Here is a 24507-nt window from a genome sequence, read left to right on the forward strand (position 1 = left end):
AAGAAAGATGATTGAGCAAAGATAGAAGGAAAAGAAATTTAAATATCTATGATCAGAGAATCAGCCAACACCTGGATATCATTAAGAAGACTCATGCACTGATTCAGTTGGGACTTAATTACATCGTTATTCTCTGGTATCTCAAAATGGGGAATCTTAACGATAAACGTGGGGCTGAAATGAGCATATGAAGGACAGTAAAGGTAGGGCAGTGAAAAAGAAAGGGATAGTGTAGTGAAAGTGTCCACCTGAAGAAGCTGACTTTGAACAGGTACTCAATGGGTGATGATACATGCATTTATTAAGGACCATAATTAATAAGACAATCACATGGAATGCTTGCCAAGAAAATTAAGTTGTCTTTTCCATAATGGATATACTGTATATAATATTTTCCCTATCCAGCATCCCTTTGAGGAACTTCCTCCCTCCCCCCAATTCTAGCTCCAAAAGAAACATAAAAATTGCTTCAAATGTTTTATGAGCCTGCCAGAGAATTAAGGCAATATAGATTCTAGAAGATATAATGGTAGTCTCAAGTCCTTGACACTATCATTTGAGCAATGTTTGAAACTAGATGTTCTTCCTGCCTCCAACTTGAAGTTTCTGGCTCTCAAACATTCAAAAATCCTAATTAACATGTCTCTAAGTCTGTTTTTGAAAGGCCCTCCCTCCCATCCTGTTGAAATTTTTTATTCCAACACCATGCATACCATAAACAATCAACCCACCTAAATCATTTGATCTTACATGTTCTTTAACATTTCTATTAAGTAATCTAAATAAGTTATGTCCATATATAATAAAATTAAGCCTGAAACGTATTTGTAAATTGGCAAAAAATTAGTATTATTTTTGAATCCAAAGATAAAATACAATTTAAAAATTTATTTTAGAATTTCATGGAATGAACTGACAAGATTTGGTAATAACATGGCTAAAGTATTAGATGCACAGAAAATAAAACACACAGCCCTTTGCACTATTTGATAACACTCCTGTTATGACTGAGACAAAAATCCTATTTATATGAAAGTTTTCTTCCAAGTACATTTTAAATGGAAAAAAAAGGTGTTTAGTACATTTTGAGTTAATACATTTTGTTCTTCATACAAAGGCATAGAAATTCTATTAACAATAGAAACTCATGATATTATCAGAGATTATAGAGAAAATTCAGAGGGAAAAACTTAGCAGTTTGGTTGATGCATTTTGTCATCTTATTAAAATTCTACCATGACGATTTCTTGCCATCACAGAAAAGTTGGGCCAAAGCTCAGATTTTAAAAGTTTAAGCTTTTCATGATAGTCATGGTCTTGAGAAGAATAAAGGAACAATAGAATTCAGAAGATGAATGGAAAAGGCATTGGTATTTATGGTTTTTAACATGTTGAATTAAAGAAATTATGAACTGGGCTCTAAAGAGAATACAGATGTATTATTTTATTCTGTTTATTCTTTTAATTAAAAACAATTTTTTGAGTTTATGTTCTATTTTGAATGTAAGTTGAGAGAGTGTGTCTTACTTGGACAGATGCCAAGTTAAACACCGCTTATCTATCACTTGATGCAAAAAAGAAATTTTCAGATGTGAATGAGCATGAATTCATTTATGCTGTAAAATTAATAGGTGAAATAAATCCCTTCAGAAACTCTGAAAATTGTTAAAAGTGAGTCAATCTTTTTGAAGATTGTTGAATATTTTATCTATGAAATAATAACTGAAATCTTTGACAAGTGTTTCTACCTTGTTATTTAAATGTCTTTTTATATAGGTAACAAAAAGGGAGACACTAAAAAGTAAAAACATGGATATCCTATACAGTTTTTAAACTTAGTATTGTAATAGTATCATTTATTTGATTAAAACATCTAAAATAAAATCTGATGTTTTACTAGGTTATGGAATTTTTAAAAAGTATGTTATACAACATGTTCATTTAGATTTAAAAGCTAATACAATAATTACTACTTACTGAACATTTACTACACGTAGGCACTCTTTAAATACTTTATATACATTATAGACAGTTTTATAAGGTAGTTATAACAACCTTATAAAGTAGCTATTTCTTTTCTCACTTAACAGGTTAAAAGGTCTACATAACTTACCCAATATCATATAGCTATTAAGTAGGGGGGGCACAATATCTATCTATCTATCTATCTATCTATCTATCTATCTATCTATCTATCTATCTGCAAAGCTATGTTTTTAATTACAGTTGTAGTGGAGCAGATACACCCTGGCATCCTGGTGACCTTGCACATATCCACATGGCCATGTAGGCATAGCTAAACTGAAGGCTGGCTCAGGTCTTGGTGGAATGTTTTGTCAGCCTCCTAGGAACATGACAAGGTAGGCAAGTCTTATGAAGAGCTTCCACATAGCTGTTTTCTCATTCTCCCTTGCACCAACGAGGCATAAAACTTTACACTTCTCTCTCCCCACTTCAGATCCACCAGCAGGATATAAAACTGTTAAGATGGTATGGAATGAGCTCCTCCCCAACAGAGCAGCCCACCACTCTTATTGTCTGTCATCTGGCTCATCCAATTCAGTGTTGTCCTGTGGGACTAGGGACCAGGGCCAGGACTAGACTTAGAGAAGCAATGTGACTAGGGTGTAAAACTTAAGGAGGCACTCATTCTGAGGGTCATACAAGTACTGATCCTGCCCTCACATGATCCTAAGAGTGAGTGCCTCCTTAAATTTTATACCTTAGGCATCTTATTCTTAGACACCTGCAAAAACAAGGCTGGCATTCATACAATCCTGAACTTGAACGACTCCTTAAACTTTGTGTCCTAAGCACCTTACTTGTCTCACCCTAGCCCTGGCCCTTCTAGAAGAGCTGACACCATGTGACTCTGTTTATGCTGTACATGTAATATACTCTTTAAATCCACTTGGACTTAATGTCTCCTTCCTAATCAAATCTACGGACTTGTGACAAGCCAATCTGGCACCTGCCCACACGCTGCTGCTCAGGGAAGACTTGCTGCTTAATATCAGCATTACATGGCCTCTTTTATATGGGTGGATATTACCTACATAGAACCAAATAAACTGGAATCTATTAATTATGTAATCAACTTCATTTCTTAAAAAGGAAATTCAGGTAATGAAAGTTTCATTTCCTTCTCCAAGGTGTCAAATATCTGAATAGGATTATTAGCCAGTCCTTGACACAAGCTGTGTAGCATCAATCTCTTTTAATATGGGGGAACACTGCACCTGAGATGGAAACCTGGTAATCCAAGGCTGACCTGTGAATCAGAAGACTTAAGACTTGGGAATGTAGAATCACAGATGGAGAGAAGCAATCAGTGCCAGAGCTCTAAGCAGAGTGAGATATGAGGGCAACCTGGAGCATGGGTATCAGTATCAACTCAGCTCTGGTATAAAATGAACTCCACATTGTGCTGCACTGATGCTGTTGGCTGCCCAACTGCACCCCCTCTCCATGCTCTAAAAGTTGACCTATTTTTCATTTGACAGACAATTTGAATGATGGAGCTATAGGGATTAATCATGTGGTTTTCCGTGTAAGACATTAAGTTCAGATGTTGTAAGTTCTACTTCCTCTGTGTGGAGGTGGGAAAAAAGAGGGCATTGGGATTTGAGGTTTCACTCAGCGCTATCGCTGGATCCTTATTTTTGTCCTTAAAGAGTAGAATCAGCCAGTTATGGTCAAGGAAAAGATGTTAAGACAGTTTGGGTATCAAATATACTAAAAATGAAGGACATAAAATTCTAAAAGTCAGTGGAACCTAACATTGCACTTGCTGTAAGACCCAGGACATCTTAAAACTAATAGTTGCATTTACAGTTAACATCAAGTTTTCAAGTATTACTCTTTAAAAAAGTCACTTTATATAATATGAAAATACTTAATGCATTACAATATTATTACCAGCTATGAGTATTTTAAAATTTGATTTATGCGTATTTATAATTTGGGACTATTTTGGAAATTTTTTGGAGGAAAGTGATTATATTTCAATATAGAGAGCATTTTCATGTGCTAAACAATCAATCAAAAATATATTACTACAGGGAAATTAATATAAAAGAGTAAAATATCAACCATTTAAATTAAATGATTGTATTTAAAACTCGTTTCTTTAAAAACATATGGTGGGATATTTTTTATTTGTAGAGAAGTTTACAAAATTCATATATTAAAAATATCAAAATTAAGCATTTCTCTCATCCCTTTTATGGAAAAATTCCCCCCTAATGTCCTTTGTGTTCTATTCCCTCTTGATCCAGGCTTTCGTCCTCACTCTATCATTGCTCTCTCTCTTAAAAAGGTTGCCAATGACATCTAATTGGCTGAATCAATTGTCAATGTTCCATCATCACTTTTATTGACCTCTATTCTAAGGCACATTCGACGCAGTTAACTACTCCATCCTTCCTAAAATACTTCTTCCCTTAGTTTTCATTGAGTTTCACCTTCTATATGATTTTATGTAATACCATGGCTTTAAACACCATGTATGGTAATGAATTCTGAATTCCTCTTATCTTCTGAGATTCACACTGCCTACTCACACCTCCACTTGGATGTATTACAGCCACCTAAGTCTTAATAATGCAAAATCAAACTTGAGTACCACCTCAAGCCCTCCTCCAAATTTCCATCTTAGTACTGTCTATCTTGACATCCCCATTTACCCAGTTTCTCAAGTTCAAATCCATCAGCAAATCCTGCCAATTCTATCTTTAAAATATGGCTTGAATTGTACTATTTCTTATCACTTACATTTCTACCATCCTAATCCCTTGGGCCATATCAACAATATTCTCCCTTGGGGTAAAAAATTATCTTCTTGATTACTGTCCCTGCATCTGTTTTTGTCTCCCTATCCCCATATACCCTTCACATAGCAGTCAGAACTCTCCATTTAAAATGCAGATTAGGTCAGATTACTCCCATGATCCAAACCCCTCAACAGTTTCCCATTAATCTTAGAATAAAAGACAAGCTTGTTACTATGCCATACAATGCCTTGTGATGATCTGGCTTCAGCCATCTCACTGATCTTGTCTTTTGCCATTATCTCTCGCTCTCATGCCACCCAGACACACTGGCTCCATTGCTGTTCCAAAAATAAGGCAAATGTAACTAGCTGTCAAAATCAGTGAAAGTTCCACCCAGAAACAGAAGGAAAACTCAAAAACAATGTAAAAGAGCGTTTAATCAGAGGATATTCTATAGAGGTAAGGGTGGTTTAATGAATCCAGGGGAATGGTGAAGCACAGAGACTAGCAACAGCTGGAAGTCATCACCACCCCAAGCCCAAAGGAGTAAGGTAAAAGAACAATACTGTCAAGAGTCCAACAGGTGCTGAATGAATAAAGCAGGTAATATCATTTATATATATATATACATATATATATATGTATATATAAAAGGCTTATATATATATATATAAGGCTCAGAATATTTAAATAATGAAGTACTTCTGATTTCTGTATAAATGCATCACTTTGAAAACATGGCTCAAGGCAATGGTGTTTGCATAACAAATCTTTTTAGAATGCTTGAATGAACAAACTAATGAATGACTTGCCCAAGATCAAACAGCTGGCAAATGCTGGAAAGAAGCTTTGAAATCCCAGGTGTTAAAACCCCAAGCACAGTGTACATTTTTTCCACTATAATCTCTAACAAAATAGCCTCCTTGAAAAAAAAAGGCACTTAACTCTATATCATCTTATCCTGAGGCAATACATTTTTATATATCCCAGGGTTTCTAGTTCCTAAGAAGGAAAATATGCAAAGTGATTTAATAGATAATAAATAATACATTAAATTTATCTTCTGGTGAAATACTGCCAATACTTCAAATTAAAGACCTGATACCATAATCATTTTACAATAAATAAATCAATGCTTGAAAACTTTAATATATGTGCTGAGCATTAATAAACAGTTCAAATACATTAAACTAAAAATCAATAATGTTTATTTTTATGTAACATTTCATAGTGTGTAGGTACATAGCACTGGGAATGAGTAACAGTCAGAGAACAAAATTTCTTTTAAAAAAAATCAGCTTTTTTACATAAGGCTTATTGGAAACAATCTTTCATCACAGAACACCAGCTCCTTGAGGCAAGCATCCAAAAAATGAAGCTGAGTTTATTAATGAGGCATCTTCCTCCTCTACCAGACTTAAGCTGTTAGTGTTTCCTTGGCAACTTTACAGGGTAAATTTCCTGGGAGGCAGAGAAGAAGCAGGAAACACACAAAACCAATTGTATAAATCTTTCTTACGGAAGCTAGAAAGAGTCCTATGTAGTCATTCTTTAAAATTAAAAAAAAGGGGGAAAATATCTACACTTTTACTTTGAGCATAGTCCAGCCCAAAAGTGAATTTTCCTTGAACCGCACAATTAATTCCTTTAAGTGAGAATGACTGAGCATCTGTTGTGACTGAGGCACTGTGCTGGACATGGAGAGTATGATGTTGAATAAGTCAAGGTCACAGCTTTCAAAGACTTCAGAGTCTAGTAGGGCATCCAAATGACAAAGACAACTTAGTTAACAAACATATATTGCATGCAAAATATGCACAAAGCAACACACTGAAGCTGGTGTATGGAATCCAGAGGCTATGATATGCTCTTTGACTTCAAGGAACTTTCAGTAGGAAAGGATGTCGATCCAGAGAACAAGAGGAAGAATTCAGAGAATGAATGTGTTAAAATGACAACATACAGGGGTTGTAGGTGTAAATTTTATAGGGTGACAGTAAGTCTGAGTATTTTACATTGCGAATATTGTATTTTGTTTTTGAGTGCATACTAGGTAAGTCTCTCCTAAGACCATGGTTGGGTAACATAATTATTAGCATTTATTGAGCGTTTACCAGATGCCATGCTAAGAGCTCCATTGCCTCATTAAAAAGCATCCCAGCTCTTTTAGCTGTTACTGTTTTCACCATTTTAAAGATGATGAAACTGAGTCTTCAAAGAGTTTAAATGACTTGACAAAGGTTACACAACTAATAAGTTTTTCAAATCTACACAGGCTAACTACAGGGGCAATGATTTTTAACAGTTATGCTCTTCTAAGTGAAGACGTGGAAAAAATGTGGAGGATATCTTGGCTTGTTATATAGTGACTTGGGAGAAAACATACTTATTCAATATTTACAGAAGGAATGAATAAAATTGCAAGCAGAATTTTTCTGAGGTAACGTGGATATTCTCTGATGGAAAAAAGAATATCCTTATTTGACTTACAGATATGAACATTAATGCCACTGGATTTAGCCAAAAATTAAAATTCCAAAGACTTTTGCTATATATTTCTAATTCCAAAGTATTCTCCTCAAACTCAAACCTAGACAGTAAATCCATTACATATCAAAAACATAATTGTGACAGTGTTGCATGGAATAGGGTTTTCTGAAGAAAGTGCTAAAGAGATTCAAAGTTCTGCCTTTTTCATGGCATAGCCTTTTTGAAGCAATTGCCTTTATGATTTTTTTGTGCTGTTCTTTTTTTTTTCTTGTCTATTCCCTTCCATATGGCTGAGGTGATAAAGGGAACCTTTTGCTAAATCCTGACTCAGACACTGCTCCTCTTTGCCAACTTTTACACATTAATGGGTCCTTATTATCTCAAATTCAATATGTCCAAATCAGACATCATCTCCTCTCTTCCTCTGTCATTACTCTGGCCAACTGCCTCCATCCAATTTCTTCCACCAGCACTTATCTCTGTTGGCATTTCCAATAAACATTCAATCACCCAACTGAGATTCTGGAGGTCAATAGAATCTTCTCTCACTCGGGTATTCAAATACCAAGTGAGTCAATTTTTCCTTCTCAACATCTGCTTAGCTCAATCTACTACCTGTTTTCAGTAGCCACTGCATTCATTACCTTAGTTCAAAACCTCATTTTACTTTTCCCCAATTCTTGGATTTCTCCAAAATAGTATCTGTTCTGAGTTCATTCTTCTACTCTTGCCCTTATATGATCTCTTCAGAGAAGTGGTTCTCAAAGTGTGACCTGGAGACCAGTAGCATTAGTGTCACCTGGGGACTTACAAATGCATTGGGCCGGGGGGGCTTTACCCCAGTCCTGCTGAATCAGAAACTGCATTAAACAAACCCTCCAAGTGAGTCTGATGCAGGCTAAAGTTGAAGAACCACTACTTCAGAATGATGTGTTTCAAATCAAATATATATGTATGTCACTCCTGTACTCAAAATTCTTAATAAGATCCCATTCTTCTTAGGAAGAAAAAAATATCAAGCATCTTTTTGCATGGTCTTTCATTATACAATTTTGTACCGCTTTTCTTATTTCACCTTTCACCACTTCCTCGAAAGAAACCTTATACTCCAATCATAATGATCCTGTACTTCCTTTTTGTGTCAAGTGTCTTCTTACTTCTATGCTTCTGCACCACAGACCCTTCTGCCTAGAAAGCCACACTCCTCTTCTGGATTAATCTTACTCACCCTTTGAGACTCAACCCAAGCATCACCTCGTCTCAGGAGACTTTCCTGAGGCCCTTGAGCTGGGGTAATATTTCTGCTGTTACTTCCACAGCTTCTTGTACTTAATGCACTCGTAACTCTACCACATCATTTTATAATTGTCATTTTACTTATCTGTCTCTGCCATTCATTTGAAGGTTAAATTAACTCAGTGGGGCATTTATCAGCTCTATTTCTTCAATAATTACTAGAAAGCATGACCAATGAATATTGAAGGAATTTGATAAATTTATGTTGAATTTAGCCTTCCATGATCTCCTACAAAGAGAAGACAAGCTGACTGGCTGACAATAGTACTCTGGACTACTGAAATGCGCCTTATCCTATATTAATAAACTTTCATTCTGGATATATATGGATTTGGTTAGTGTATACCAGCCACTGAGAAGCTGATTATCTTTGAGTTTACTGCTGAATTTCAGCTTCTGGATAACAAGACTGATGATCAGATATTTTCATTAAAAAGAGGTACCATCCAAAGAGACCCTGGCTGAGGGATAGTCAGCAGCCTTTTAATTCTACCTCAAGCCTACAAAATGTAAAACACATGCAAGAAGAAATATCTTAGTGATCAAGAGAAGTTTCAAGCCTAGCTTAACTACTTATTAGCTGTGTGACCTTGGAGAAATTGCTTTATGTGCCTCATCTATCTAACAGCCTTTGCTGGTTCAGAGTCAGAGGCTCAATTACTAGGATCTTAATTTACAATTAAACCTTCAATTATTTGATGCTTGATCTTTCCCTATCTGACTCACAACACAAGTAAATAAGTAGGAAAAAATACAATACCCTACCCTTTTTAAAAATCAGGTTTTAATAATAGCCTAAAATTTTTAGTCGGTTAAAAAAAGAAACTGGAAATTATCCTTAGGTGACTTTTTTAGAGGAAAGGATAAAATATATCTGTCTTTCCCAACTATTATCTGCAATACCATTGACTTTGGTTACTTAAAGCAATGAATCTTTTTAATTTATAAATAACTGCAAGGAAGAATTGCTTGTGAACTGAAAACAAAAACAGAGCAAATAGTTTATTTAAAATATGTATGTATAATAAACAGATATTTCTAATATATATCTAACTATGTATCTCTCTTACTAAATGTTATGTATTAAGCCAATTAACATAGTTTTAAGGTAATTATGAGAAGCTGGTAGGAAAGCAGAGGAAATATTTTAAAATTCATTAAATTCACACTTCCAGAAAAGTTTGGCAAAGGATTTTCAACTAACTATTAAGTATTTCATGATAATACCTTAATTTTGGAAATAGTAGCCATGGAGGAATCTGGTAGAGAAATTGATAAAACAGTAATGAGAAGCATTTTTCTAAAATCAGATATGCAAAAATTTCAGAAAGATGTCTAATTTGAATCTAAGGAATGTACTGACAAATTCCCTTTACATTCCTATTTTCTTTAAGAAAAAATTTGTCAAGTTCTAAATCTCAAGAGGTAAATTTTAAGTTCATTTCCTATTTCTTCTGTTTTCGAAATAAAGAATGACAAGTATAATGGTAACCAGAAATAGCAAGAGGACATATAATTTCTCTATTTTTCTTCAAAGCAGCTCTGTGTCAATTGATGCTACCAGGATTCTGATATGAATCAATATTTGCAATATCAATATCACATTCTCAAAATACTATTAAATAAAAGGAAATGAAACTGACTGAAATAAGAGCATAAAATGCACTGATCTTATGCTACCAAACTAACTGAGATTATATAGCATAATATGAGAGTCTTGCAACCTGGAGATTTAGAGTCAATGACAGAATGTTCTGTAGTCAGCATATGTTCTATAAACAGTCTCTTTTTCTTCTTTTGAACTGAACAAGTTTCAAAAAAAAAACAAGTTTCAAAGTTTATAATAAATATGCTTTGATTTATAAGATACAGTAAATTAAAATATATATATATTACATATATATAATAAGATTGGAATATTTTATATTCAGATCTCTCCTTTCCTTAGTATTTCTGGAACCGATATCTCCTTATTTATTATTCCTCCCAGATGTAAATGAGAACATTCAACTGAGCCACACAGCCAGGTAAGAATTCCAAATCTTGAGATGAGTGCAGTGGCAAAAAAAAAAAAAAAAAAAAAAAAATGACTCACTCTCTTAAATGAAGCCACCCAAACAGCAAATGCAAATAGTCCTCACTGTGTTAACCAAATCTGGTGAGTATAAGAACCATGTCCTGGTTTGCAAAGTTCTGTGGCAACTCAGTTGCTGGGTAAAGCAAGGACACAGTTACTCTGGTTCTGAGATGCACTGGTTTCAGTTAACACCATAGCATGCAAAGAACTGCTTGCAGTTACTTTTTAATTGTAGATTAGTTTTTACTCCTTTGCCTCCAGCATCCTCAAAACTAGATTGTGAATTTTGAATACATAATGTAGTAGCTATATATAATCTAATATTAAAGTTGGAATTCTTCTCAAATTTAGCTTGGCCCAAAGGCCAAGAACAATGCTACGGTGACAAGCATTCCCACATCCTCAAGCAAAGAACTGCACCAGGTCTTGCTAAAATATTGCAAAGAAAGGTTCTGTCAGAATTGAAAACATCTTCTCTTAATGGGGGCATTATTGACATATTAGGTAGGAAAAAGTACATATATAATTATGTATACATATAATAAGCACATTTAACATGAGATCTATCCTCTTAATAAATCTGTAACTGCACAATGCACAACTAACTTAATAGTTAGATGAAAATCCTTTGCCAAACTTTTCTGGAAGTGTGAATTTAATGAATTTTAAAATATTTCCTCTGCTTTCTTACCAGCTTCTCATAATTACCTTAAAACTATGTTAATTGGCTTAATACATAACATTTAGTAAGAGAGATACATAGTTAGATATATATTAGAAATATCTGTTTATTATACATACATATTTTAAATATTTTAAATTGTAACTTAATAAATTTGTAACTGCACATCTACTATTAACTGTAGATGCAATGTTGTACAGCAGGTCTCTAGAACTTACTCATTTTGCTTAACTGACACTTTATACCTATTGGTTAGCATCTCCTCATTTCCCCCCCTCTGCAGTCCCTGGAAACCACTACTTTCTGCTTCTATGATTTTGACTACTTTAGATACTTCATGTAAGTGGTATCATGCAGAATTTACCCTTCTATGACTGGCTTATTTTACTTAGCACAATATCCTCAAGATTCATCCATGTTGTATTTTGCAGGAACATTTTAAAGGTTGTATAACATTCCATTGTGCATATATGTGTGTGTATATATACGTGTACACATATTATTTTCTTCTTTACCCATTCATCCATTTAGACCTTTTCCACATCTCAGCTGCTGTGAACAGTGTTGCAATGAACATGGAGGTGCTAAAATCTTTTTGAGGTCCTAATTTAAATTCTTTTGGATAAATACCTAGAAGTGGGATTGCTGGATTATATGGTACTTCTATGTTTAATTTTTTGAGGAATCTCTATACTGTTTTTCACATAGGCTGCACTATTGTGCATTCCCACCAACAGTATACAAGGGTTCTGATTTATCTATATCTTCATCAACATTTGTTGTCTTCTTTGTGTATAGCACAGTATCTTTGTTTTTCAAGATATGTGGTATCTTCAGACATGGGAACCAAAGATCAGGAATTTTCTCACTTCCTAACCCCAACACACACACACACACACACACACACACACACACACACACACACACACACACACACACACATTCTGAAGACCAGATGTGGGCTACACAAGAAGAAAGGCAATCTGAAATGTTGTTGACCCAAGAGGACCACCTAGAAGGTTTAAGATAATATAGCACCTGGAGGTATATGAGGTGAATCCCAGGGTATAAAGAGTACATTAATTTCCTATGGCTGCTTTAATGGATTACTACAAATTCAGTGACTTAAAACAACACAAATGTATTTTCTCACAGTTTTAGAGGCCAGAAATTTGAAAACCAAAGTGTTGGCAGGGCTGTGTTCCTTCTGGAGACTTCAGTGGAGAATCTATTTTATTGCTTTTTCCAACTTCTAAAGGTAACCTATGGTCCTTGGCTTATGGTCCACTCTCCATCTTCAAAGAGCTTCACTCTAATTTCTGGTTATATTTTCACATCTCCTTTTCCTGTCTCTAACCCTCTTGCCTTCCTCTTATAAGGACTCTTATGATTACACTGGACCCACCCAAATAACTCGGAACAATCTTTCCATCTCAAGATCCTTAAATATGTCTATAAAGCCCTGTTTACCATGTTAGGTAACTTATTTGCAGGTTCTGGGAGTTAAAACGTGAACACCTTTGGGGAACCATTATTCAACGTAGTACAACAGGATATTAAAAATGTAAGCCAGAGAAGGCTTGCCTGAATTACAGGATCTAAAGGGTATCACAGATTCAAAACAACCAGTGCTTTCTTGACCAGCTCAGCCAGGAGTGATTTCTCTATCCACTGAATTTCCATTATATTTATTTTCACATATATATTGCCTTATATTATCATTCTATGTGTTTTCTTCCCAACTCCCTTAGTAGAGATTTATCTACCTCTCTCTGTTCTGTAGGTTCTCAATAAATATATTGATTCAAAAAATCCCCAAAGCCATGGAAGGAGGCTTGGAGTAGACAGTTGCCTACATGATGGTAGCAAGGCCTTCTGAAGACCTCTACTAAAAAGTAACCCCTTTCAGGTCCCAGTACCTGATATTCTCCCATTATATATTTTTCTTCTATTCTAAAGCACTGAAATGTAAGGCATAATTAAAAGATAACACATTATTGGAATTAGTCACTAACACCAAGTGAATCATTTCCACAAATTCTACCCAATCTTAAGCATCTCAAGTGCAAACTCAATGGGAAGAAGTACATTAAGTTACCCATTCTTTCATTGTCCTCAATGCATTTGCCAAATGTCTTGCTCATAAAATAAGATTACTTTGACAAGTACCTATTGGTGGATAATAGCCCAAAGCAAACTTTATTCAGTCGTGAGAAGGAGATGAGTCATTTCAGACCAGAAGTAACACCCAAGGAGAGAATTCTATAAAGAAGGACATTATCAAAAATGGAAAGAGAAGAAAAGATACTTCTCATTTATTTTGCAATATTGTTTAAGCTATCTTTGAAAACTGTGGTAGAAAGAATCTAAAACAGCTCTCAGTGATCCCATCTCCTAAATTTCATGCCCTTGTGTAATCCATCCCCCTTGAGTGTGGGCTGGACCTAGTGAAAATATGGTCAAAGTTGATGGGATGTCACTTCTATTTTTATTTATTAATTTTTTTAAATGGAGGTACTGGGGATTGAACCCAGGACCTCATGCATGCTAAGTACATGCTCTACCACTGAGCTATACTCACCCCTTAGGGATGTCACTTCTGAAATCAGGTTAAAAAAATTGTGACCTCTCTCTCTCTCTCTCTCTCTCACTCATACTCTCTCAATCCTCTGGGGAAGCTGCCATATTACAAATATCCCTACGGGAAGGTCCACATGGCAAGAAACTAATGTCTCATGCCAACAACCAGCCAGGAAATAAAGTCTGTGAGCTCACGTATATGAACTCAGAAGCCACTCTTTCCCTATTTGAGATTGAGATGGCTGCAACCCTGAGCAACACTTTGCAGCCTTGTGAGAGACCCTGAGTCCGAGGACACAGCTAAATTACACTAAATCTCTACCCACAGAGACCGTAAAATAATAAATGTTGTTGTTTTAAGTCAGTTGGTTAGATGTTTTACAAAACTATAATTGTTTATTACAGGAATAGATACTATAAGAACTAAACTTATCATATATTTCTAATAATATTTTCCATATAATGGCTCATTATAAAATACAAATATTTCACAGAATTAAAATTTTTACACCAATGAATCAACAAAAGAAATAAGGATTTTTCTTGTTCTGGTTTTTAAGCATTTGTACAACTCTAATTATATTTCTAAAAGCAAAGGGATGTTGGGGGAAAATACCAAGTTATCAACTGATTGCCTGCATTGTTATGAACAATTATCAGTATGAATCATAAAAAAGTTTGCAGAACTTACAATATATCTTCTTCCACACACATTTCTGTTGTCTTGGCCATTTCTGTATATTTAAGGATCCTTAAATTTCTAAGAAAATCACTTTTGTGATGATTACTACTATGTTGAGTTTTGATACCTTAAGTCATGTAACTATCAGTTATGATATGGAATCCTATAAAGAAAAAGCAATTATGTATGAATGACTCAGTCATACTGACACAAACGAATGTTCAAAAAGCACTGTGATTTTTAGCTGCTGAATCATCATAGCAGATGACTCACACTTTATTTTTAACCTATTTTACAACGCAGATTAAAAATACTCCTCATTCAATGTCTGACCACATAATAAAAATATGAACATATATATCCAATTCATTTCTACCTAGTGGTTTAGTAATAAATAAGGCAATTTAAAGGCATCCTTTTGAGGAGGCACTAGAAAGCATATGATATTCTTCAAACCCCATGGAAAGAATTCCCCCCATAGGAGCATTTATAAATGATCCAGTCTCAATCTGCACACACATACATGCTAGTCAAAAATATATTTTCCTTAGAAAACGTATCTTTCTGCTCAAGTGATCACCACTACACGTCCATTGATTTGTTTCCTCTAAATGGTTTTGCACTTTATATTCTTCAACTCTAATTTCCTTAGGCAGCTCCCTGACCTCATTCCTAATTCCCAGTGTTGTTATATAATTGTCTGAACAAGCAGGGTCCGCCAAAATGAAAAAATAATTTATCCAGAATTTTGCAATCAGAAAACCAACAAAGAAGCTAATTTAATTTCAAAACATTGTGGCTTTGTGTCATACAGTTTTGTGTTAGTATTAATATATGGGGTTACATAGCTTATTTAGAAATATGAGCTTTAAAGCCAGAATACTTAGTTTCAAATGTTGACTTTACCACTGATGTAACATTGGATTAGTTACTTAACATTTCTGTGTTTTAGTGTCTCATATATGAAACTCATGCGATAATAATACCTGCCTCACATGACTGATAGGAGCGTAAATGATTGCACATAGCCAGTGCAAATAAGGGTTAGCTGTTAGTAGCATTCAGTAGTAGTAGTAGCAACAACAATAGTCATTGAAAATTGCTTTGATGTGTTTTGTTTTATTTTGAATTACATATTGTTAAGGGGAAAAAAGCTGGCTTTTCACTTCTACCAGGTATGTGGCCTGCAGGTTCTCCACTCTCATAATCCAAACACAAAGAATGTGGTAGCATAATTTCATCAGGAGACATTGTGACTGAATGAATAGTAAGGAAAAAGATTTTGCAAAGTGCATATTTGCACATCAATCTTGCGTATTTGACTTATAAAACCATGAAGCAACCAGGCTTCTCTTATTAAGCAGAACATAAATCAAGGTGAACAGATCTCACAATATTTTTGCAGGTTCAATTGAGACCTATAATTAAGTGTGGTCTTTTGAAGTTTTCTTGTATATATTGGCTTCAACAAAACTTTTTGCTTATAATACATATTTACTGTATTTTTATTTCTTCAGAATTCATTATCGATCAAGGAATTTATTAAGCCATATCATGAACTCTTCTCTCAGGAAAGGAATTAAAGATTTTATGGACAGATTATTTTTTTTTTAAACAGGCAATAAAAAAGTTAACCTATTAAAATGGGGTCCAATTAGTCCTGTCCTATTTGATCTCCTGCTGGTTTTCTCCCACTAGCTGAAAAGATACTCTTTTATCCTAAAACTTTATACACTTAAAAGGAAATAGAGTTCTACCATTTGACCTTGAATATTTTTTCTCTTAAGAAGCAAGTTTTTTTGTATGTGAAAGTAAGTGATTTTAATCTTAAATCTGGGTTTATTATGAATCTAGAATCACTTTTTTTGTTGTTATTAAAATAAATCATTGATATTACCTAATGAGAGAAGTAGCAAGCTTACATAGAAAATGTAGATTTTCCTCTGAATTTCTAAATTTTATTTAATGAACATGTTTCAATTGTATAACAAATTAAACATAAAAAGGAAGATCTGTTTTCCCCTCCCTCTCAATTGGAAGGTCTTGTTAGAAAGTGTACATTCCAAGCAAGATAATTTCTCAGTAAATACTTTTTTAAGACATTAAGCTATTCTGATTTGCTAAATGCTATGCTATATGATAAATTATTTAAAAACTGATTGACAAAATATAATTATTTATTCTAGTTACAATTCTCTTCCCTTGTAACAACTCTCAGCTCAGACTTAGGGAGACATATCCAGTTAGTTTGAGGAAGGAAAGAAAAAGGAAAGCAAAGAAATTAAATAAGTTATATTTATAATTATGAAGAATTTATAGGCCACTCCCTCTGAAAAATCTATACATAATTGTATCACACTATTGGATTTAGATTTACATTATTTAGAAAAAGACAATTTACACTTTTCAGTAATAATATTTACTTAGAAACTCTTAAGAATACATGGGTTCTCTTTAGTAAAAAGAAAATCAATCAATAAAAACTTCCAAAATGTACAAATGCTCTCCCATTTACTATTCAGGGTGTTACCTCAAGGCCAAGACCTTGTTTCATTCACTGCTCAATTTCCAACTCCTGGATCAATGTCTACATATGTTAGGCACTGAATAAATATGAGTGACTGGATGAATATACTATTTTAGTTCAAATCAGGTTAGAATAATCAATCAAGGAAGTATCTGACACTAATTTTTTAAACAAATTTATGTATATTTGGAACCTGCAATACCGAATACTGTAACCAATATGATAAGAATAATCCTATTCAGATAAATTAGTTGAGGGACATTTTAAAATAAGTCACATAAAATATATTTACATGAATGCCAACACGGATAACCGTATTCCAGGAGGAAAACATGAAGATGACAAAAATTCAGAGTTTCTGATTTAGTAGGCCAAAGGCTGAAAATATTTGCTTCTAAGAGAGGAGACATTTTTATGTAGGATTCTTGTGGATAAAGCATCAGAGGAAGGAATATGAATATTTAGGACCCTGAGGGAAAAAAACATTTTCTTTATAACTTGAGGTAAATTCTTTGTTGCAAATTAATTTGCATAACTTTTAGGCATTTTCTGTGCCTGTGGAGGGGTGATGTATGGAATGTACAGTTTAGAGGTGTTATTAATTTCAACCTACCTAGTCCTTTTCATATATATATGCACACACTTGTACACACACACACACACACATGCACACACACACACACACACAAACACTATTATGGAAATAAAGATTCATTCTTTTTCTTCTTTAAAGTAGTGCCTTGAGTAGTCTGGATGTAAGTTATCTAAAGCATGTTCCATGATAATTACCATATATTGTAAGAAAATACCTTTGAGCATAGGAGAGTTTATTATAAATATTCGTAGAGCTAAGATATTTGCTATCCTTAAGTAGTTTTGAAAAGCAGAGTTATTTCTTCTAAGTCAGAAAAGCCTTTAGATCAGACATTCTACTGTCAAAGGATATACAGAATCAAAGCCACAGAAATAAAACATTACAGGATTCAAGAAACTATAAGTTACTATATAGTGTATAAACCTTTTTTAATGGGCAAATTCATCCTCAAAGATAAAACAGGACCAACTGACTACTGATTTGAATTTGATTTTTCTGAATAGCAGTTTAAAAATGTAGGGTTATCAGACCCTACTCTGTTTATGTTTTTAAAAATAAACATAATAATATATAAAGATTATTTACATTTTTAATGATTTTAAAATTATGTAAACATGCCTTTTGGCAGAGATATTTTCTTCTTGATTTAAAGTTTTTTCAATATTTATCATGAACATTTTGTATAACAAAAATTGTGTAATGGTAAAATTACCTTATTCATACTAGCAACATAAGCTTTTGTAGAGAATGTATACATTAAACATTATGAAATAGACCCTAAAACAAAAGTCAGCTTCTGCTTTGATTATTAGAGTCAGGTGTAGGTTAGTTAAGTGCAATTAAAATGAAAGGAAAAACAAATTACTGAATTCTGAGATGATTCTATAAACATAACAGCTTACTTTCAGTGAATTTTATCATCACGGTGAGTATTAGCCTTATAACATTAAGGAATATTAATTATTGTCTCTGAATATACATTTGTTAGCCTTGAATCATCCCCCAGGTATCTCCCTGCCTCTCCTTCTATTTTTAGACCATCTTATAGGAATAGTACACATTTTTCTCTCTCCATATCTTTACTGATCATTAAATTCCAAACCTGTTTCTGCTTCTACAATTATGCTGAATCTTATCTTGTCAAGGGCACAATGATCTAAATATGTTGCTAAATAAGATTATTCTTAGATGTGAATATTGTTATAACAGGGGTGAATTTTCACTCCTTAAATTTTAATCCATGAAATTTTTTTTCCATAAAAATACTGGAGCTTCTTCTAGTTCCACTCTTATCCCCACGATCACCCCTTCTCAGACTTCATGGAGGCCCCTTTTCCTGAGCTCCCTTGATTTTCCACAGGATTCGATCCTTGGTCCATCTGTCTTCTTGTTCTGTGATTCCTTTGGATAATCTAATTCATCTATAGAGCCACAACCACCAACAATAATATATACTGATGATTCCTAAATCTTGATCTGTCCTGGTGCTTACTATCACCCAGAAATCTCAAACATAATATGTCCAAACTGAAGTGTTCATCTTGCCTTTTCAATTGTCCCTCACACCTCAGTTCATAACACAATCCTTCATCACCCCAATCAAACCTTGTGGAATCCCTGGACAATTTCCTTTCTCTGTCACAGCTAATCAGTCACTCAGGCCTGCTAATTTTACCTTGTTAGTCAGTTTCAAATCTCTGTGAGCAAAGAGTAGCCTGGAAAACTGATTAAAAAGCCAGATCCCACACTTCATCCAAATATTTCTGATTCAGAGGGTCTAGGAATGCAAATCTGCATTTCCAGCACCAGAGGTTTGTTTTTCAGGATGGACAAGATCTGATCGTGTTTACAAGCTGAATATAGTCTGTGGATAAGGAGTCACCAAAGAAGAAAAGCGGGAACCAATAATGTTGTTTAGCATGTAGGCATCCCCTTTGCTGGGAAATCAGTCCTATAACACCTGGTAATGCCCAGCACTTGAAAAGTAGTGGAGGGCGTGTAGGAAGTATAAGCATAAAGGTCCCGTTATTTTTGCCCCCACGTAGTCTATCTTAGCTGTATGAGAGTCAGAAAAATATCTTTTCCTGCTTTTGTTTTCCCAAGTTGTATTTCTCTACTTAATACTGCATTAGAAAAGAATTATATATCCTTTGTTTAAAACAAGACAACAGGCCTCAAATGGCGTCGTCTAAGCTAAGCCCGTCACCAAACTGAGGAGACTTAACTTAGTGTTGGCTCTCCCAGAGACGGTATCTTAGACCAGTCAGGAACTGCCCGATCAGCCTTAGTTAAGTAATCTGCCTGAGAGATCCCTGCCCTCCCTTAAAGGAAAGTAACTCTGCTGCAACTAGTGTGGCTTCGGCCTAGTTTATTCAACTTGTTCCCGCTCCCTTCTGTCTATGTCTCATTTTGAACAGCTCCCCGGAGCGCCTTTCTAGTTTGCTAGACTGCATGCTGCTCCACTTGAATCGACTTTTGCTCATACAAACTCACATGTTTGGTATGCCTCAGTTTATCTTCTAACAGCTCTTAGTGTGAGAAGAGGGAGCCAAAGGAGACCCCTGAGGGCCCAGGAGCCAAGAGCGACCAGCCGGGGTACCTGCTGAGCCCCTGGGCTCGCTGCCTCCTCGCCGCCTCAGGAGCCTGCGGGTCGTCCCTCCAGGAGCCTCCGCAGCTTTTTGCCGGAGGAGCTTCCGGACGGCGTTTAAATGCATCTCAAGTGTCGAGGCTCCGTCTGGAAACCTGCTGAAGCCGGACTGGGTCCAATTTAGAAACGGGGCCGAGTGCAGGGTCAGACTGGGTCCCACTTAGAAACGGGGGCCGGGTCCAGGGTCGGACCGCTGAGGCGGTAGAACCGGGACTGGTTCCGGGTCAGACGGGGTCCGGCTTAAGCCGGACTTGGGTCAAGCATGAAGCGTCAGGTGAAGAAAATTTTGTTCTGAGGCTGAACAAGCAGGTTAACCTTTACCCGAGATAACCTTGAATTACGGCGGCCACAGAGAGAACTTTCAACCTGGATACACTTTTCCGTTTACGAGGCGTCCTAGAGAAAAGGGGGCCTCGGGCAAGCACTCCCTGAAAGGAGTCGAGGGAAAACCACGTTCCCTCCTCCTCATGCGTTTCTGGAGACCAGGACAAGGCCAGCGGGGGACATCCCACTTGTTCCAGAGCCTGCAGAAGCCTGGGGGAAACTGGCAGAAGACAGCAAACGGTAAGATTTTTTTTTATCAAAGACAGATTTCTATCTGTGATGCCTGGTGGAGAGAGGAGAGTAAAGCTTCAGGTTGTCAGACTGGCAGGCCAAAAAACAAGTGTGAGAATTGAATCTTTGAACTGACTTGTGAATTTGCTTTCGAGTACTGATTGATAGTTGATCCTTTCCCAGGATGGCTTTTGCCTTCTTAACTGTCTCTTGTGTCCTAAGAACTTGGGTTGGCAACAGTCAGGTTGGAGGGCGACAAAAATATGACTGGACAGAAATGTGAGTGGCACTCCGTTGGTGGCCAGGGTCTTACCAACAATTGCAGCTCTCAGGGGATTTGTCTGAGTCTTTCTTTCTTCTGGTTGTTTTTAGAAATGGCTCCGGGTCTTGGGAGGGTGATGTTTTTTGCACTCTTTGGGGACACCTCTTGTGTCCACAGGGTTGTTCAATGCTGCCAGTAAAGTCCCTGAGTAAGGGTCAAAATGACAAGAAAAAAAAAAAATTGGATGTCCTGTCTTTGCTGTCTAGTTAATTCTGGGTTTGCCACAAAAATTATTTGAGGCTAGTCTGTAAGAACCACAGTTACCTCATTTGAAAAGCAAAGATAAACTTATGTAACGGTAAGAGTAACAACAAAGATCACACTTGACATGTAAGTGAAAATGTTTTGAAAAATTACACTTGTTCATTGAAGGCCACGGTCTACTCACTGTCTAGCATTTGCAAATTTTAAAGAAAAGTTCAAATTCCTATTTTTAGGCTTTTTAAAGATGTTTTCTTCTGCCAAATATAAAATTTGTCATAGCTTGTGAAAAAGTAAATGATAAGCTTACTTCTATAAGGAATAAAGGTTCTTATTGTTTATAAGAATAAAATATGGAACCTGAAAATGTTCTCTGTCCAAAGGTTGGTTTGTTTTTTTTCACATTTCAAAGTATGGTTCTAGAAAATGTGTTTCAAAACAATTTGTATCAGTATATAAAAAATTACTAGTTCCACTTCTGGTACTGGACATTATGTTTAAGATTAAATCAAAATGCTACGAGTGGTTGGGACAATTCTGGCACTTAGTCACCATTCAGCAAAGTTCAGCTCTTACTAAGTGCAGCTTCTGTAGCTGCTGCTATTACTACTGCTTATAAGTGTTAGACAAAGACACGATTCCTTCCTTTTTGGGGCTTGGGTTAAACTGATCCATGCATTTAGAAGGATCTAGGGCACCATCTCTGGGATGCTGGAACTCTGCTTGGACATTCATCCATATCATTTTTTGATGCCTCAGCCTAGGCTTTGGGTCAGATTACTTGAGTGAACTCCTGTCTCTGAACTCCTGTCTCCAAGACTTCTAAAATGTACGATCTTAATTAAGTCACTTAACCTCTTTTTTTATCTATAAAATGAGGATGAAAATAATAGCTGACTTAATGGGTTATTGTGAAATTTAAATGACATATTTCACATAAAGCACTTACAACAGCATATTAAATATAGTCAGTGCTCAGTAAATAAATATCAATCACTGCCTAATCTACCATTTTTCTCCTTCAGTGTTGTAAAAATAGAAATGAGGTTATCCATTAAAACTATCTAAATAGAGGCTTATTACTTATGCTTCATTTCATCGCGTAACTGTTCTTCTGATAAACCCTGAACTGAAGTCTTTTTCTGATTTCAATTAACCTCACAAGAGTAAGCTGTATATATTCTAGGACGGTAAAAAGAATACAAAAGAATGTGGCTGAAAGCTTAGATTTACGAGAGTTGGGTAAGTAAGGAAAGAGAAAGAGAAAAAGCATCAGACTGGTAACTTGAGAAAGTGAGAGAAAACGTGGGCTGTAAGCAGGAATTTCCTATCACTTGCTTCTAGCAGCTGGTCGCTGGGTAAGAATAAGAAAAATAGGGCAGCTGGCAGACACCTGGGCTGCTGCAGCTTCTCGTCGGAGACCACCCCCACCAGTCCCATAAATGGCACTGGGACTACTCTTGTCTAGTGAGTGCCACACTCTAGCCCAGATTTTGCAAGCTGGTGTAGTTATGCACACACAGACCTTTGATGGACAAACGTGCTGTAGCATGTCCCTGCCTAAATGAATCTTTCCTCAGTCCATTTTCTTTCCCAGTGACTACTCTGTTTCTCTCTTGCCGTTGACAGCCAAAATTATAATGTCGTCACCACTAGTTCCCGCCACCTTTAAGTACAGCCCAGTCCACTCCTGCCTAGCTTCAAAAACTACCACTCTGGGGAAGCCAGTCTTGCTGACATCACCAAATTATTTAAGTCCATTTTACTACCTGTCAGTAGCATTTCCTGGAGTTGTTCACACCCTTTTTCAAAACACTGAGATTTATAGAACACACTAAGGATTTGGGGGTTTTAGCCAAGGTACGCTATAAAACCACAAAAAAGGTTTTATGGGAGGGAGGGCTCTAGTGACACTACGGTCTCTGGGTTTTATTCCTATTTCTCTAGTTTATCCTCGTCAAACAAAACTCTAAAGGCCAGTTGTTATGAACTGACTGTTTATGTCACTCTCAAATTCACGTGTTGGAGTCTAATCCTCACAGTGATGGTATCAGGAGGTAGAGCTTTGAGGACATGATTAGCTTTGGATGAAGCAAGAGGGTGAAGCTCTCATAATGGAATTAGTGTCCTAAGAAGAGGAGTAACACCAAAGCTCTCGCTCTCTCCTCCCTTTGAGGACACAGAGAAAAGGCAGATGTCTGCCAAGTCAGGGAAAGGGCCCTCAGCAAGAACCAAATCTGCTGGCATCTTGATCTTGGACTTCCCAAGAAATAAAAGAAATAAATGCTGTTGTTTAAGTCACCCAGACTATAGTATTATGGCAGCCTGAGATCAGACACAGGGGTTCCCAGGGTTCAGTCTGGAGACCTCCTCCTTCTTTCTCTACACTTTTTCTCCAGGGGTTTTTGTCCAATTCCAGTTCCATAACTTTTAAAGACTATCTACATGCGTCAATGAATTCCAAATTTGTACTTTTCACCTTTCAAACTTCCTCTGAGCTCCAGATTTTTATAACAATATACTTATCCTACATTTTACTGGCATCTCACAGGCACCTCAAACTTAAGCTTAAAAATTCTTTTTTATACCCTCGTAATTGAGTTTCACTCTTACTCTTGCCCATCTAAAAAACAAACAAACAAAAAACAACTTTAGCGCCCACAAATTACAAAGCAGAAAATACCTGTTAGTCATTCTCGATTCTTCACCCTTCCTTAATCCTCCAGACTATCCCTTAAGTCTTCTCTATATCAGTCCCAAATACATCATCTTCTCTTCCTCACCATTGCTATGACTGTGGCCCAACTCACTGCTGTCTATTCTAGAAACTCCAATAATGTGCCCCTTAGTCTTCTTATTCTGTCTATCCTCTTGTCCTCCTCCACTTGTTTAGCAGGCACACCTGTTAAGCAAGACTCCCTTCATTACTTAAAATCTTTTAAGTAAAATGCAAATCCTATTGTGGCCTGCCAATCTCAACTTAACCCTGTACCTTGCCTACCCTTTCACCTTCATTTCATGGCACTGGGGACTTGCTGCAGTGACCATCCCTTAGATCCCAGCATGCCCCCTGTTCTGTCT

The 24507-nt window shown here is 35.9% G+C and overlaps 1 protein-coding gene across 3 annotated transcripts in view; it reads right to left on the reverse strand.

Annotated features, from left to right (window-relative positions):
- The window catches only part of PPFIA2 (PTPRF interacting protein alpha 2), a 389841-nt gene that overhangs the window by 317156 nt on the left and 48178 nt on the right, over nt 1–24507 (reverse strand). The window lies entirely within an intron of this gene.

The sequence above is a fragment of the Camelus dromedarius genome, chromosome 11, assembly GCF_036321535.1.
Source record: "Camelus dromedarius isolate mCamDro1 chromosome 11, mCamDro1.pat, whole genome shotgun sequence".
NCBI classification, from domain to species: domain Eukaryota; kingdom Metazoa; phylum Chordata; class Mammalia; order Artiodactyla; family Camelidae; genus Camelus; species Camelus dromedarius.